Raw genomic sequence first — 17635 nt, 5'->3', positions numbered from 1 at the left:
GTTTTACTTTATTATACTAATTTAACCTACTAAATAAGAATTACATTTTTAAAAGACTTATGTGCAGTATATTTGACGAACTTACCAACTAAAACAATCTCCAGAAACATAGTTTATAAATTTTGAAAACTTTAAAATTATTTTTAAAAAAAACCATTTTTTTTATAATTATAAATTTTAAAATACCCAAATTTTGTTTGATTGTCGAGTTTGCTATAATCATTTTAAAATTTATTGATGTATTCAAAATTTTAAAAAAACTCAAAGGTAGCTCAATTTTAAACTATTATAATTTTTTATTAATAAACTATTGTAATTCTACATTAGAAAATATTATTACATTTTAAATTAAATTATACTCTTAGTTAAAAAAAAATATAATAGATATTTTTAATTTAATTTAAGAGAAGAAACATTCAAGTTATACGTAATATTAGTTAATTAAATATATTAATTATAAAAATAAAAATAAACCTTGATTGTTTTTTTAAGTTGACACGGTACTAGTACAATAAGAGTTTAACTTATTAAATTATAGGGACGACTTAAAAATTTCATATGGTACAATTATGAAATTGATAACTATTAATGTAGTTATTAATAATATTATCCCGAAATTTCAAATTATATCAATTTCTTTCTTATGTTATTTCTATATTTTATTATTTTATATAAAATTACTTATTTTCTTTTATAAACACATATAGAAAGGATTAATTAAAAATAGTTGCACTTGAATTGTGAAACAGTGGGTCAAAAAATCCAAACAATATAGAGAAAAAAAACCTTATATATATATATATATATATATATATATAGATATATATATATATATATATATATAATATATATATTTATATATAGGTATATATATACCTATATATATATTTATATATATATATATATATACATTATAATATATAATATATATATATAATATATATATATATATATCTATATTTATAATATATATATATATAGATATAATTATATATATATATATATATAGATATATATTTATATATTATATATATATCTATATATATATATAATATATATATATATATAATATATATATATATATAATATATATATATATATATATCTATATATATTATTCTATATAATATGTATATATATATATATATATATATATATATATTATATATATATCTATATATAGATATATAAATATATATATAGATATATATCTAGATAACAACCTTACTTGATCAGACTAACTCACTACCAGCCAATTTGAAAAACTTTAAAAAGTCATAGTTACAATCACAATGAGAACTCAGTCTTTTTTTCTGATTGTCCTTGTTGTTATTTTTTCCTGTGCGTCCTTGAATCATGCTACCTTCCTCAACCTCAATGATCCATTAGTTAATGAGTTTGGCAACTTTGCTGTAAACGAGTACAACAAGCAAGGTAATAAGCTAAAATTTGAGAAGGTCGTCGATGGTGTATCTGAAACAACATCCCAAGGGACAACCTACCGCATCACACTTTCTGCATCAGATGGTTCAACCTCTAAAAATTATGCAGCCATTGTATTGGATAATCCAATACAACATATTAGAAAACTGATGAACTTTGCACCTATTAAAGCCTAAATCATTAAAGTAGTTTATCTTATAAAATCATTTATCTTTAGCCTTTAGATTAGTGTACCAATAAAATATATGTTTTGTATATCAGTAATTGATTATTGATCTAAATAAATTATCAATTTAAATTACGCTAAAACTTCATGTGGTTTTCTCTCTCCAGAAAGTTTGTGTTATAACTTTGTAATTTTAGTGTTGGAGTATTCAACCGAGAAAAATTATAATATTTATAAAATAATATCAAATTCATTGGATAAATTTAGAGAAAAACATCCTACTCAATTATAGAATTTAGTTTGTTAAATATTTTTTTTGACAAATCAAGAGTTTATAGTGTGTGAATCAATCAAAGACAATTTCATAAGCAGTCATATTTTCTTACCGAAACAACGTTTGTTTTAAATGAAAACCTACTATAATCATGTGTAGGGGTTATCGATGGGTTTTAATGTAATAAGTATTTAATAAAAATTTCTTGTTCAGTTTTTTTAGAGTTTTTGAAAGTTACTCATAATCATTACAAAAGAATTAATAATATTCATTGTAAAAACAAGAATATACAAAAAAAATGAATAAATAATAAACATATTTGTAACTTAATTTGTTTTTTTTTATAAATCTCCTTTTATATATTTGTTCTTCTTCAAGATTTTGAATTGTATGCAGAGTAGAAGTCTTATTTTATAAAATCAAGGGATTAACATCAAAATCGATGTTCAAAAATAGTAAAATAATCAATACTACTTAACTCTTAATAATAACTCTTCATTCCCAATGTTTTTTTAAAAGTAATCTATTTGTAAATCTTTAAATTAGTTTCTATTCATTTAAAGGTTATCGTTTCTTGATACAGATAAGAGCGGTTCCTTGAACATAAATAATTAGTACATAAAACAATTATATGAAATTTTTTAATATCAATTGAAAGCAACCGAAACCCCCATATACATATAAACCTTATTATATTCTCCATTATAATTATATGTTTTGTTGTTTAAATTTAATGAAAAACTCTCGTTGTTATAACATTGAGGAAAATATATAAAATCTCATCAAAGAAGTTGCACTTGAATTACTTATTTTATTATTTTATATAAAATTACTTATTTTCTTTTATAAACACATATAGAAAGGATTAATTAAAAATAGTTGCACTTGAATTGTGAAACAGTGGGTCAAAAAATCCAAACAATATAGAGAAAAAGACCTTTATATATATATATATATATATATATATATATATATATTATATATAATATATATATATATATATATATATATATATATATATATATATATATATAAAAATTTAAATATTATATATTAGAAAAATAGATAAATAAAATTATTTAATAATAAAAGTTACATCGATGACGACAAAAACAATCATTTTAAATTCCTCTTTATGGAGATTGATAATCATTAATTATGGAACATAAGAAAAAGAACTTACAACTAACTAAACACCTAAATTATATTTAATTACTTTAAATAATAAAATAGATAATGAGATGTTTGACTAAACATCTTTTATTGTTTTTTTAAATATCAATATGCTATACTTTACAACGATATTGTTTTAAGTTCTTATAAAAATGAAATTCAATGTTTTTATCATTAGAGTATAGTATATATAACAACTTTACTTGATCAGACTAACTCACTACCAGCCAATTTGAAAAACTTCAAAAAATCATAGTTACAATCACAATGAGAACTCAGTGTTTTTTTCTGATTGTCCTTGTTGTTATTGTTTCCTGTGCGTCCTTGAATCATGCTACCTTCCTCAACCCCAATGATCCATTAGTTAATGAGATTGGCAACTTTGCTGTAAACGAGTACAACAAGCAAGGTAATAAGCTGAAATTCGAGAAGGTCGTAAATGGTGTATCTGAAACAACATCCCAAGGGACCAACTACCGCATCACGCTTTCTGCATCAGATGGTTCAACCTCTAAAAATTATGCAGCCATTGTATTGGATAATCCAATACAACATGTTAGAAAACTGGCGAACTTTGCACCTATTAAAGCCTAAATCATTAAAGTAGTTTATCTTATAAAATCATTTATCTTTAGCCTTCAAATTAGTGTACCAATAAAATGTATGTTTTGTATATCAGTAATTGATTATTTATCTAAATAAATTATCAATTTAAATTACGCTAAAACTTCATGTGGTTTTCTCTCTCCAGAAAGTTTGTGTTATAACTTTGTAATTTTAGTGTTGGAGTATTCAACCGTGAAAAATTATAATATTTATAAAATAATATCAAATTCATTGGATAAATTTAGAGAAAAACAATCCTACTCAATTATAGAATTTAGTTTGTTAAATATTTTTTTGACAAATCAAGAGTTTATAGCGTGTGCATCAATCAAAGATAATTTCATGGGCACTCATAGTTTCTTACTGAAACAATGTTTGTTTTAATTGAAAACCTACTATAGTCATGTGTAGGGGTTATCGATGGGTTTTAATGTAATAAGTATTTAATAAAAATTTCTTGTTCAGTTTTTTTAGAGTTTTAGAAAGTTACTTATAATCATTACAAAAGAATTTATAATATTAATTGTAAAAACAAGAATATACAATTAAATGAATAAATAATAAACATTTTTGTAACTTAATTTTTTTATTTATAAATCTCCTTTTATATATTTTTCTTCTTGAAGATTTTGAAGTGTCTGCAAAGTAGAAGTCTTATTTTATAAAATCAAGGGATTAACATCAAAATCGTTGTTCAAAAACTATAAAATAATCAATATTGCTTAACTCTTAATAATAACTCGTCATTCCCAATGTTTTTTTAAAAGTTATTTACTTATTTTAATAGGTTTGTAAATCTTTAAATTAGTTTTTATTCATTTAAAGGTTATCTTTTCTTGATACAGATAAGAGCGGTTCCTTGAACATAAATAATTAGTACATAAAACAATTATATGAAGTTTTTTAATATCAATTGAAAGCAACCTAAACCCCCATATACATATAAACCTTATTATATTATCCATTATAATTATATGTTTTGTTGTTTAAATTTAATGGAAAACTCTCGTTGTTATAACATTGAGGAAAATATATAAAATCTCATCAAAGAAGTTTGTAAAATTATTATCATATAGTGCCATGTTATTAGTAGTATTCTTTCTTTTATACACCAAACTTTACAAAATTTGATATATGTATTCATCATGTTTAAATAGAAATAAATATAAATAGTTAATTAATTAATTTAACTCAATTATTTTTAAATTTTTAATTTTAGCTTCATTCCTTTATATAAAAGACAATTCAATTCTTAGGTTCATTGAATAATCAAGGTATTTGGTCGGTTTATAGATTAGATACATTGATTATTCAATGAATTTAAAAAATGATTTATCTCTTAAATAAAAGAATAGTAGTAGTAAAACTGTATTAATGTACACAGATTAAAAAAATGTAAGTTATACATTTAATTTTAAAAATGGCATTAATGTGACACTTTAGAATTGTATTTGAATGAATTCAGCGTCAATTCTTTGAATATACAATGTCACCTCAAGTATGTGTGTTATTCTTTTGAATAGTAAAAAAGTGACAGGAAATTTTGACTAAATTATATTTAAATAGTGTTTTTGGATTCAGAAATAATTTAATTTTACTTTATTATACTAATTGAACCTAGTAAATAAGAATTACATTTTTACAAGACTTATGGGAAGTAAATTTGAAGAACTTACCAACTAAAACAATCTCCAAAATCATAGTTTATAAATTTTGAAAACATTAAAATTATTTTTAAAAAAGAACATTTTTTTATGATTATATTTTTTAAAATAACTAAATTTGGTTTGATTGTTGAGTTTGTTATAATCATTTTAAAATTTATTGATGTATTCAAATTTTAAAAAAAACTCAAAGGTAGCTTAATTTTAAACTATTATAATTTTTTTATCAATAAACTATTGTAATTCCATATTAGAAAATATTAGTACATTTTAAATTAGATTATACTCTTAGTTAAACAAAAAATATAAAATGATATTTTTAATTTAAATTAAGGGAAGAAATATTCAACTTATACGTAATATTAGTTAATTAAATATATTAATTATAAAAATTAAAAAAACTTTGATTATTTTTTTTAAGTTGACACGGTACTAGTACAATAAGACTATAACTTATTAAATTATTGGGACGAATACAAAATTTCATATGGAACAATTGTAAAATTGATAACTATTATCGTAATTATTAAAATTATTTATCTCAAAATTTCTAAATATATTAGTTTTCTTCTTATGCTATTTCTATAATTTATTATTTTATATAAAGTTACTTATTTACTTTTATAAAAACATATAGAAAGGATTAACTAAAAATAGTTGCAGTTGAATTGTGAAACAGTGGGTCAAAAAATCCAAACAATATAGAGAAAAAAAACCTTTATATATATATATATATATATATATATATATATATATATATATATATATATATATATATAATTTAAATATTATATATTAGAAAAATAGATAAAGAAAATTATTTAATAATAAAAGTTACATCGATGACGACACAAACAATCATTTTAAATTCCTCTTTATGGAGATTTATAATCATTAATTATGGAACATAAGAAAAAGAACTTACAACTAACTAAACACCTAAATTATATTTAATTACTTTAAATAATAAAATAGATAATGAGATGTTTGACTAAACATCTTTTATTGTTTTTTTAAATATCAATATGCTATACTTTACAACGATATTGTTTTAAGTTCTTATAAAAATGAAATTTAATGTTTTTATCATTGGAGTATAGTATATATAACAACTTTACTTGATCAGACTAACTCACTACCAGCCAATTTGAAAAACTTCAAAAAATCATAGTTACAATCACAATGAGAACTCAGTGTTTTTTTCTGATTGTCCTTGTTGTTATTGTTTCCTGTGCGTCCTTGAATCATGCTACCTTCCTCAACCCCAATGATCCATTAGTTAATGAGATTGGCAACTTTGCTGTAAACGAGTACAACAAGCAAGGTAATAAGCTGAAATTCGAGAAGGTCGTAAATGGTGTATCTGAAACAACATCCCAAGGGACCAACTACCGCATCACGCTTTCTGCATCAGATGGTTCAACCTCTAAAAATTATGCAGCCATTGTATTGGATAATCCAATACAACATGTTAGAAAACTGACGAACTTTGCACCTATTAAAGCCTAAATCATTAAAGTAGTTTATCTTATAAAATCATTTATCTTTAGCCTTCAAATTAGTGTACCAATAAAATATAGGTTTTGTATATCAGTAATTGATTATTGATCTAAATAAATTATCAATTTAAATTACGCTAAAACTTCATGTGGTTTTCTCTCTCCAGAAAGTTTGTCTTATAACTTTGTAATTTTAGTGTTGGAGTATTCAACCGAGAAAAATTATAATATTTATAAAATAATATCAAATTCATTGGATAAATTTAGAGAAAAACAATCCTACTCAATTATAGAATTTAGTTTGTTAAATATTTTTTTGACAAATCAAGAGTTTATAGAGTGTGCATCAATCAAAGACAATTTCATAAGCAGTCATATTTTCTTACTGAAACAACGTTTGTTTTAATTGAAAACCTACTATAATCATGTGTAGGGGTTATCGATGGGTTTTAATGTAATAAGTATTTAATAAAAATTTCTTGTTCAGTTTTTTTAGAGTTTTAGAAAGTTACTTATAATCATTACAAAAGAATTTATAATATTAATTGTAAAAACAAGAATATACAATTAAATGAATAAATAATAAACATTTTTGTAACTTAATTTTTTTATTTATAAATCTCCTTTTATATATTTTTTCTTCTTGAAGATTTTGAAGTGTCTGCAAAGTAGAAGTCTTATTTTATAAAATCAAGGGATTAACATCAAAATCGATGTTCAAAAACTGTAAAATAATCAATACTGCTTAACTCTTCATTCCCAATGTTTTTTTAAAAGTAATCGGTTTGTAAATCTTTAAATTAGTTTCTATTCATTTAAAGGTTATCTTTTCTTGATACAGATAAGAGCGATTGCTTGAACATAAATAATTATTACATAAAACAACTATATGAAATTTTTTAATATCAATTGAAAGCAACCCAAACCCCCATATACATATAAACCTTATTATATTATCCATTATAATTATATGTTTTGTTGTTTAAATTTAATGAAAAACCCTCGTTGTTATAACATTGAGGAAAATATATAAAATCTCATCAAAGAAGTTTGTAAAATTATTATCATATAGTGCCATGTTATTAGTAGTATTCTTTCTTTAATACACCAAACTTTACAAAATTTGATATATGTATTCATCATGTTTAAACAGAAATAAATATAAATAATTAATTAATTAATTTAACTCAATTATTTTTAAATTTTTAATTTTAGCTTCATTCCTTTATATAAAAGACAATTCAATTTTTAGGTTCATTGAATAATCAATGTATTTGGTCGGTTTATAGATTAGATACATTGATTATTCAATGAATTTAAAAAATGATTTATCTCTTAAATAAAAGAATAGTAGTAGTAAAACTTTATTAATGTACACAGATTAGATTAAAAAAATGTAAGTTATACATTTAATTTTAAAAATGGCATTAATGTGTCACTTTAGAATTGTATTTGAAGGGATTCATCGTCAATTCTTTGAATATACAATGTCACCTCAAGTATGTGTGTTATTCTTTTGAATAGTAAAAAAGTGACAGGAAATTTTGACTAAATTATATTTAAATAGTGTTTTTGGATTCAGAAATAATTTAATTTTACTTTATTATACTAATTCAACCTAGTAAATAAGAATTACATTTTTACAAGACTTATTTGAAGTAAATTTGACAAACTTACCAACTAAAATAATCTCCAGAATCATAGTTTATAAATTTTGAAAACATTAAAATTATTTTTAAAAAAGAACATTTTTTTTATGATTATATATTTTAAAATAACCAAATTTGGTTTGATTGTTGAGTTTGTTATAATCATTTTAAAATTTATTGATGTATTCAAATTAAAAAAAAAACTCAAAGGTAGCTTAATTATAAACTATTATTATTTTTTTATTAATAAACTATTGTAATTCTATCTTAGAAAATATTAGTACATTTTAAATTAGATTATACTCTTAGTTAAACAAAAAATATAAAATGATATTTTTAATTTAAATTAAGGGAAGAAATATTCAACTTATACGTAATATTAGTTAATTAAATATATTAATTATAAAAATAAAAAAAACTTTGATTATTTTTTTTAAGTTGACACGGTACTAGTACAATAAGACTTAACTTATTAAATTATTGGGACGAATACAAAATTTCATATAGAACAATTGTAAAATTGATAACTATTATCGTAATTATTAATAATATTATCTCAAAATTTCTAAATACATTAGTTTTCTTCTTATGCTATTTCTATATTTTATTATTTTATATAAAGTTACTTATTTACTTTTATAAACACATATAGAAAGGATTAACTAAAAATAGTTGCAGTTGAATTATGAAACTGTCGGTCAAAAAATCCAAACAATATAGAGAAAAAAACCTTTATATATATATATATATATATATATATATATATATATATATATATAATTTAAATATTATATATTAGAAAAATAGATAAAGAAAATTATTTAATAATAAAAGTTACATCGATGACGACATAAACAATCATTTTAAATTCCTCTTTATGGAGATTGATAATCAATAATTATAGAACATAAAAAAAAGAACTTACAACTAACTAAACATATAAATTATATTTAATTATTTTAAATAATAAAATAGATAATGAGATGATTGACTAAACATCTTTTATTGTTTTTTTAAATATCAATAATCTATACTTTTTAACAATGTTGTTTTAAGTTCTTATAAAAAGGAAATTCAATGTTTTTATCATTAGAGTATAGTATATATAACAACCTTACTTGATCTGACTAACTCACTACCAGCCAATTTGAAAAACTTCAAAAAGTCATAGTTACAATCACAATGAGAACTCAGTCTTTTTTTCTGATTGTCCTTCTTGTTATTTTTTCCTGTGCGTCCTTGAATCATGCTACCTTCCTCAACCCCAATGATCCATTAGTTAATGAGATTGGCAACTTTGCTGTAAACGAGTACAACAAGCAAGGTAATAAGCTGAAATTCGAGAAGGTCATATGTCATACCCCAAAATTTGCCCGTTAACCTTGCAAGACATTTCTCAAGGCACTCCAACTCATTTTTCAAGACATTGGTCTTAAAGTAACAAAGACCCAGCACACAGGTGGCCAAATCCAGAAAATGACTTAAAATGGCTTGCTCGCTAGGCGAGCAAAATCATTCGCCTAGCGAACCTTCGCTGTACCACTCGCCTAGCGAAGCTTGCGAATAACAGAAATTTTGGGCTTCATTCTGAGCCCATTAGGTCACAAAAACTATTATAAATACCAAGACCTCATTTAGAAAAAGGGGACGGAGAGAGAAAAAAACCCTAGCAAGCAAACCCTAACAAAGGCAATCGGAGCAAACCCTGGAGGCTAACCAAGAGAATTCAGAGCAACCCTAAAGGAAACCCTGAAGGAAACTCATCTGCACAAAGGTCACCTCCGCCCAACTCAATCCGATACCAACCCTAAGAGTGATCTACCAATTCAACGTGGCAATTCAATTGCAAACAGGTTTGCACTACCACTACCGCTTTATGCTTCCAATTTACATGTGACATTATGATTGAATTTATAAATATACCTTAAGTTTTGCATGCAAGGATGTCTTGAATGTTTAACCATGTAATTTTTGTAATGGATGCCATAGGGTTTGGAGATTGTTGAAATCGTACTGTTATTAAACTCAAAACCCGCAGCCGTTCGCTAGCACATCGCTAAGCGAACATGTAGCGAGTGTTCCCTAAGCCTTCGCTAGGCGAGGCAGTAGCGAACATGACAGTCGCTGTTTTTTTTCTATTCCGTTCTGTGCTTATCTGACATGTTTTATCATAGCTGTGTATTATTTGCCTGACATTATTACTACTGCGATTCCTTTGTTCGGTGCAACTATTAACCGCACCCCATTTGGTATTCTGACCTGTTTGCTGAATTTTGTGAGGGCTCATATACTCCCGAAGAAGGTAGCTTGCTAGGTATTCCACTTTATTTGTGGGATACCCTTGTGGAGATTCATCCTAATTACCTAACTGATTGCAAATGTTGCCTTTGAATATATGATCTTGGCCCTCTCTTTGTTTGCCTTACGGTATTACGGTCATGTCCCGCGAATATGGGGATACCTTAGCAAAGACCCTTCGATTAAGTCATCATAGTCCCTCGGATGTTGCCTTCGAATACATGACTTTGTCCCTCGATGACCCTTCGTGGTAGCCTACGGTTAAAATGATGATCGTCCCTTCGAATGCTAAGGTATCCTTACAAATGTTACCTTCGATGACCAATCGACGACCCTACGATGTCCCTTTACATCCAAAGGATAAGACTACTTACTTCTCAATAGTAAGGACAGTTTTACCCTCCTAAGGATAGGAAATACCCAGAAAGACCTTTGGTAGGTATAACTCTTAATTGCTGACCAACAACTTAAAATACTTTTCACACCTCACACTTTGCAAAACATCTATTAGAAAATCACCACTTGGTATACATTCGTACTAGAATCATTGCCCAGTTATATTTTTCTAAACAACTTTCAAAATTAAACGAGATAAATACTTTGTATACATTCGTACAAGAATCATTACAAAGTTAAACTCTCTTTTCAAAACACTTTCTAAACAGTTCTCAAACACTTTTTTCAGACAAGAAAAACATAAGTGATCAAGCAATTAAGAGCCCATGGATAACCATGGATACAAAGGGTGCTAACACCTTCCCTTTGTATAATGTACCTCCCGAACCCAAAATCTAATCAAGGTCTTTCCTGTTCTTTTCCGCCTTTTCTTATTGGATAAAAGAAAAGTCGGTGGCGACTCTTGCTATCTGCGACATTTGCTTTCCAAAGCAAAAATACACAAAGTCAGTTCACCGTATGACAGAACTGGCGACTCTGCTGGGGACTTTAAAAAGAGAGGTTGCCTTAAAAAAAAAAAAAAAAAAAACAAGATCACTATTTGAATTGTCTAATTTACTTTTAAGGGATTGCTTGGGTATTTTATGCTTGAGTGAAAGATCCTACACCCGGATCTAGTGTACCATAGGTAAGTAGCAAGAGATCATCGCGACTATCCGGCGTGTACTGGAATGGTTAAAATGATGGCTACGGTTAATGTGACACTTTGGATGTCCTGATGTTCCTCATGTTTACTTGAGGAAAAATTTGGCGTCCGCGTGGTGTCATCAAAGCGTTAACCAGACCTTTAGAACCCTAATTGACTCATCCTAGCCATTAGAAAGTAGTGAGATAACTGACTTCGATTCCGACTGGGGTTGGTTGAGACTCGATACTACACTCTTTGAGATTGGACTTTAGGGAAGCTTTGGTCAACCACTTGGTGTTGCACTGAAGTGGACTTAAGGGAAGGTCAATGATTGGAGATCCTTTTAGAACCCGGTTACTACTCTAGGACAGGTTGAACCAACTAAACTTCAGTGGGGGAGGGTACTTACCCATGGAACTCATGCAAGCCTTAAAACCTAGGAATGATTGCGGTGTGACTTGTTTGCGTTTGTTACTTACATGACATCATAACATCATGACATCATGGCATTGTACTAACCATTTCGAGGACTTAGGGATTTAACTTTGCTCTGTTTTGTAAGGCTATGGCTCCCAGGAAAACCATCCGGATCAATCTTGTAGCGATCTCTCCTCAACTCAAGAATTTAGTGTCAGAGCTTCCCGATCATGCTCAGTTCATCAAGAAACATGGTTCTCTTCTCAATTTGGTTACCACTGGTTTCAAAGAAGATATGATGAGAACATTTCCCTCTTTTGGTGGTTTACGCAAAGTTAAATTCCAAAAGTCCTTGAAAATACTTCATACATTGCATAGCATAACATAACATTGCATAACAGGTATTCTAAAGGATCAATGTTCTCACGGTCCTCTTTCTAAACAGATGGCTGTCGAACAAACTGTCAAAGATCTCCAGGCTCAGAATGCTCAATTCCAGGAGATGATCTTGAACTTATCCAAGGGGCAGGATGAGCTGAAGGCTCTCTTGCTCGAGAAGAAGAAAGACAAGAAAGCTGTGAGTTACATCAACCCGGGAAGAAGGCTTAAAGGACAGGCCGCAGGAGTCAAGATTAGAATTCCGAAGGATCAAGAAGAGGAGACAGAGAATGATTCGGAAGAGGAGAATGTTGATCCCTTCAACCCTGAGGACGACGATGAAGATTATGAAAATGAACAGTACTCTCCAAAAGATGATAAATATAAGTTGCTGGAAGAACGCATGCTAGCTATGGAGGGTCAGAAGGCGCCTGGTCTGGATTTCGAAAGTTTAGGTCTGGTCTCTGATATGGTCATTCCCCGCAAATTCAAGGTCCCCGCTTTCACTAAGTATGATGGTGCGTCTTGTCCTCAGATGCATCTGAGAGCTTATGTGAGAAAGATTCAGCCGTATACCACTGATAGGAAGCTATGGATCCATTTCTTTCAAGAGAGTCTGTCTGGCACACATTTAGAGTGGTATTATCAGCTCGAGAGCTCTAACATCCGCACCTGGACTGATTTAGCGACAGCTTTCTATAAGCACTACCAGTATAATTCTGAATTGGCGCCTACTCGGCTACAGTTGCAGAATATGACTATGGGATCTAAAGAAAGCTTCAAAGAATATGCTCAAAAATGGAGAGATTTGGCTGGCAGAGTCAAACCCCCTATGACTGATCGAGAATTAGTGGACATGTTCATGGGTACACTGACTGGCCCATTCTACAGCCATCTATTGGGAAGTTCTTCATCGGGTTTCACTGAACTTATATTGACAGGTGAACGTGTTGAAAGCGACATTTGAAGTGGAAAGATACAGGCGGCTACCGCTGCAAGCACCAAAAAGTCCTATCAGGGGAATAATGAATCAAATGTTGTGTACAGTCAAAGGGGTCATAACAAGAAAAACCGTGACCATACCATTGGAGCAGTTACGATTGCAGCACCGCCATCTCAAAACTTCCAGCACAGACAAGACAGGCCAAGAAGGCAGTTTACCAAGATCAATATGACTTTAGCACAAGCACTGCAGGGTATGCTAAAAGCAAATTTAATTACCCTCAGAGATCCTCCTGCAAATCCCAACACTACTTCTCCTCGTTATAATCCCAATGACAGGTGTGCATATCACTCCGATAGCCCCGGGCATGATACAAACGATTGTTGGTTGTTGAAGAATAAAATTCAGGATATGATCGACGCTGGAGAGATTGATTTTGACCCTCCGGGGACTCCTAATGTCATCACTGCTCCTCTGCCTAATCATGACAAGACTGTTAATGCTGTAGAAGATGCTGATAGCAATTGCGACTGGGATAGCTGGATTTTCCCAACAATTGGTGACGGACTCGACAATTGGAAGACTGAAGACACTATCTTGATTTCCTTTAGTCAGGAGTAATTGTTATTGCTTATTTTAATGTGTCAAATTTTGTTAAAGGTTTTGTCATTTTCATAAGCATATTCACATTCAATAAATCAATGGACCTTTTTGCATTCAAATATTGCGCTCTTTGTCTTTCCTGTCATCTTTCAAATAAGCTATGTTTTCTTACACACACTCACGTAACAAATTGCTGATCCATATCCACTCTGGATCCTGTTGATAATAATTCTGCTACTGTTAATTATGACTTTAAAAATCCGATCTACCAAGCCGAGGATGGAAGTGAGGAAGATTGCGAAGTTCCCAGAGAGCTTGCCAGACTAATACTGCAAGAAGAAAAGACTATACAGCCGCATGAGGAATCAGTTGAAATTGTAAATCTGGGTACTGAAGTAGACAAGAAAGAAGTCAAAATAGGAGCAGGCTTGGAAAACAGTGTCAAAGAAAGATTGATTCAGAGGTTTTCGCTGGAAAAATCAAGAGATAATATGGAGATGAATGTCAAGAAGCTTTCGACAAAATCAAGAAGTATCTCCAAGAACCTCCAATTCTGATGCCACCAGTTGAAGGAAGACCTCGTATTCGACCGTGTTAGAAAATTCAATGGGGTGTGTGCTGGGGCAACATGACGAGTCTGGTCGAAAAGAGCATGCAATATACCACCTTAGCAAAAAGTTTACCGACTGTGAAACAAGATACTCACAGCTCGAGAAAACTTGTTGTGCTTTGGCTTGGGCTGTTCGCCGACTAAGACAGTATATGTTGAATCATACCACTTTATTGATTTCTAAGATGGATCTTATCAAATATACATTTGAGAAACCTGCTCTCTCCGGAAGAACAACTGAACTCTACACGCAGTTCCAAATAAAACACCATGACTCTTCTCCGTACCGGCCAAAGATGAATGGCGCCGTAGAAGCTGCTAATAAGAATATTAAGAAGATCATACAAAAGATGACAGTAACATACAAAGACTGGCATGAGATGTTACCCTTTGCTCTTCATGGTTATCGCACTTCAGTACGCACTTCGACAGGGGCAACTCCTTTCTCTTTAGTCTACGGAATGGAGGCCGTTTTACCAGTGAAAGTTCAGATCCCCTCTCTAAGAATTATGAAAGATGCAGGCTTAGATGAAGATGAGTGGATTCAGACTCGACTCGATCAGATAAATTTGATTGATGAAAAGAGACTTGCGGCCGTTTGTCATGGACAGATATATCAGAAGCGCATGACCCAGGCGTTTAATAAGAAAGTCAAGAGACAGGTATATCAAATTGGCGACTTGGTAATGAAGCGTATCATTCTACCACAAGGTGATCCTAGAGGCAAATGGACTCCCACATACGAAGGGCCATTTGTAGTTAAGAAGGCATTCTCTGGTAGAGCCATGGTACTTGCTACAATGGATGGCGAAGACTTCCCACATCCCATGAACGCAGACATAGTTAAAAAATACTACGCATAAAAGAGACCCGCTAGGTCGACGTATCTAGGCAAAAATAAGGGCATCCCGGCGAACCAAAAGGGTTCGGGCAAAAATTAGGGATAAACATATAAAAACGTACATCCGGCAAGCTGAAAACCTGAAAAGGCGGCTTGGGCAAAAAAGGGTATCCTGGTGGACTGAAAACCTGAAAAGGCGGTCCAGGAAAAAATTAGGGGTTAAAGCGTATAACTATGTCCCGTTCTCGGTCAGCTTCACCCAAGTCAAAGGGATTGAACAAGCCAATCACTTCTATCCGACAGCAGGAGATGAGAGGCTTGAAGACATAATGACAGTCGTGGAATTAAAATCAATAGGACTTTTTCTTCATAGCTTTTTCTTTGTTTTCTTGACAATCTCCTCTTACTAGGATTTCTGTCTCCTTGTATACAAATTGCCTGTTTATAGGCCCCCTTTCAAAATCGATACAATTTTATTTCCAAAAAGATGCTTTTTACTTTCTCTGTTTTGTTTGCATAAACGTCCATTGATTTAATTCGAATTGATATATGCATTTGAATATGATCGATGTTTACCAAAAATACATGCATAAAATAGAAATAGCAGTTACAAAAGGACTTCAGGGTCGAGGATAAGGTCTAACCATGCTTTCCAATGAATCTGGTTGCTAATTCTATTCCCCAGCAAAAACCAGTTATTCCCTAGGAGAAATTGGCATTACTAGACAGACTGGTCATCTCTTCCATCCCCAGCCAGGCTCTGTTGAATATTTCTACCATCAAACAGAAATCAAGTATCCCCGGCTAAGAAAGGGTCATCAATACAAATATCTCCAACCAGAATGTTGGGATTTATTTTCCCCTGGAAAAACTTTTCAGACGCATAATTCATTCACTACATCATTTCACAGCATACGCATGCATACAATGTTCGCATTTATTTTCGAAAGCATAAAACATCTCATGCATCATGACATGCCATAAAGCTAACTTTATTTTTCAGGTTAATTATCCTCCTGGTACAGTCAAAATAAAGATCCATTCAGACAGACACCCTCATCAGTTACATTTGAGATTCAGATGCATCTTTCAGATATAATCCATATGAATGTTTATTTTGACAAGCATTCGGACTTCCTCCTAATGATGGCATCTTTAAGCCCATCCCAGACATTTATTGCAAATACAGCATATACCAATATTATCAGATGTAGCCTAACGTACGGTTCATTCTGATTCAGCCCAACATATGATTCCTTCAACTATTCTAATACGGTCTAGCGTACGACCCATTAGGATGTTCTTTCCTCAGATACTACCTAGCGTACGGTACATTCCGAGGTGTAGTCTAGCGTACGACTACTTTTTGTCAGATACAGCCTAACGTACGGTTCATTCTGCAACTCATATACGATCTAGCGTACGATCCATTCTGATCTTCTTTCCTCAGATACTACCTAGCGTACGGTACATTCCGAGGTGTAGTCTAGCGTACGACTACTTTTTGTCAGATACAGCCTAACGTACGGCTCATTCTGCAACTCAGATACGATCTAACATACGATCCATTCTGATCTTCATTCCTCAGATACTACCTAGCGTACGGTACATTCTGAGGCGTAGTCTAGCGTACAACTACTTTTTGTCAGATACAGCCTAATGTACGGCTCGTTCTACAACTCAGATACGATCTAACATACGATCCATTTTGATTCTTACTTCGTCAGATACAGCCTAACGTACGGCTCATTCTGCAACTCAGATACGATCTAACGTATGATCCATTCTGATCTTCCTTCCTCAGATACTACCTAGCGTACGGTACATTCCGAGGTGTAGTCTAGCGTACAACTACTTTTTGTCAGATACAGCCTAACGTACGGCTCATTCTGCAACTCAGATACGATCTAGCGTACGATCCATTCTGATTCTTACTTCCTCAGATACAGCCTAACGTACGGTTTATTCTGCAACTCAGATACGATCT

The 17635-nt window shown here is 30.2% G+C and overlaps 1 long non-coding RNA gene across 1 annotated transcript in view; it reads left to right on the top strand.

Moving 5' to 3' along the window:
* Positions 1 to 1222: 1222 nt before the first annotated feature.
* LOC127079553 (uncharacterized) overlaps positions 1223 to 17635 on the top strand; it is a 70263-nt gene continuing 53850 nt past the window's right edge. Inside the window, exon 1 of the long non-coding RNA XR_007787934.1 lies at positions 1223 to 1434. This is a non-coding gene — a long non-coding RNA (uncharacterized LOC127079553). The remainder of the gene's footprint in view (positions 1435 to 17635) is intronic.

The sequence above is a fragment of the Lathyrus oleraceus genome, chromosome 1 (assembly GCF_024323335.1).
Source record: "Lathyrus oleraceus cultivar Zhongwan6 chromosome 1, CAAS_Psat_ZW6_1.0, whole genome shotgun sequence".
Taxonomy (NCBI): Eukaryota; Viridiplantae; Streptophyta; class Magnoliopsida; order Fabales; family Fabaceae; genus Lathyrus; species Lathyrus oleraceus.
The sequence above is the reverse complement of the archived record's forward strand: the minus strand, read 5'-3'. Positions and strand labels throughout refer to the sequence as shown.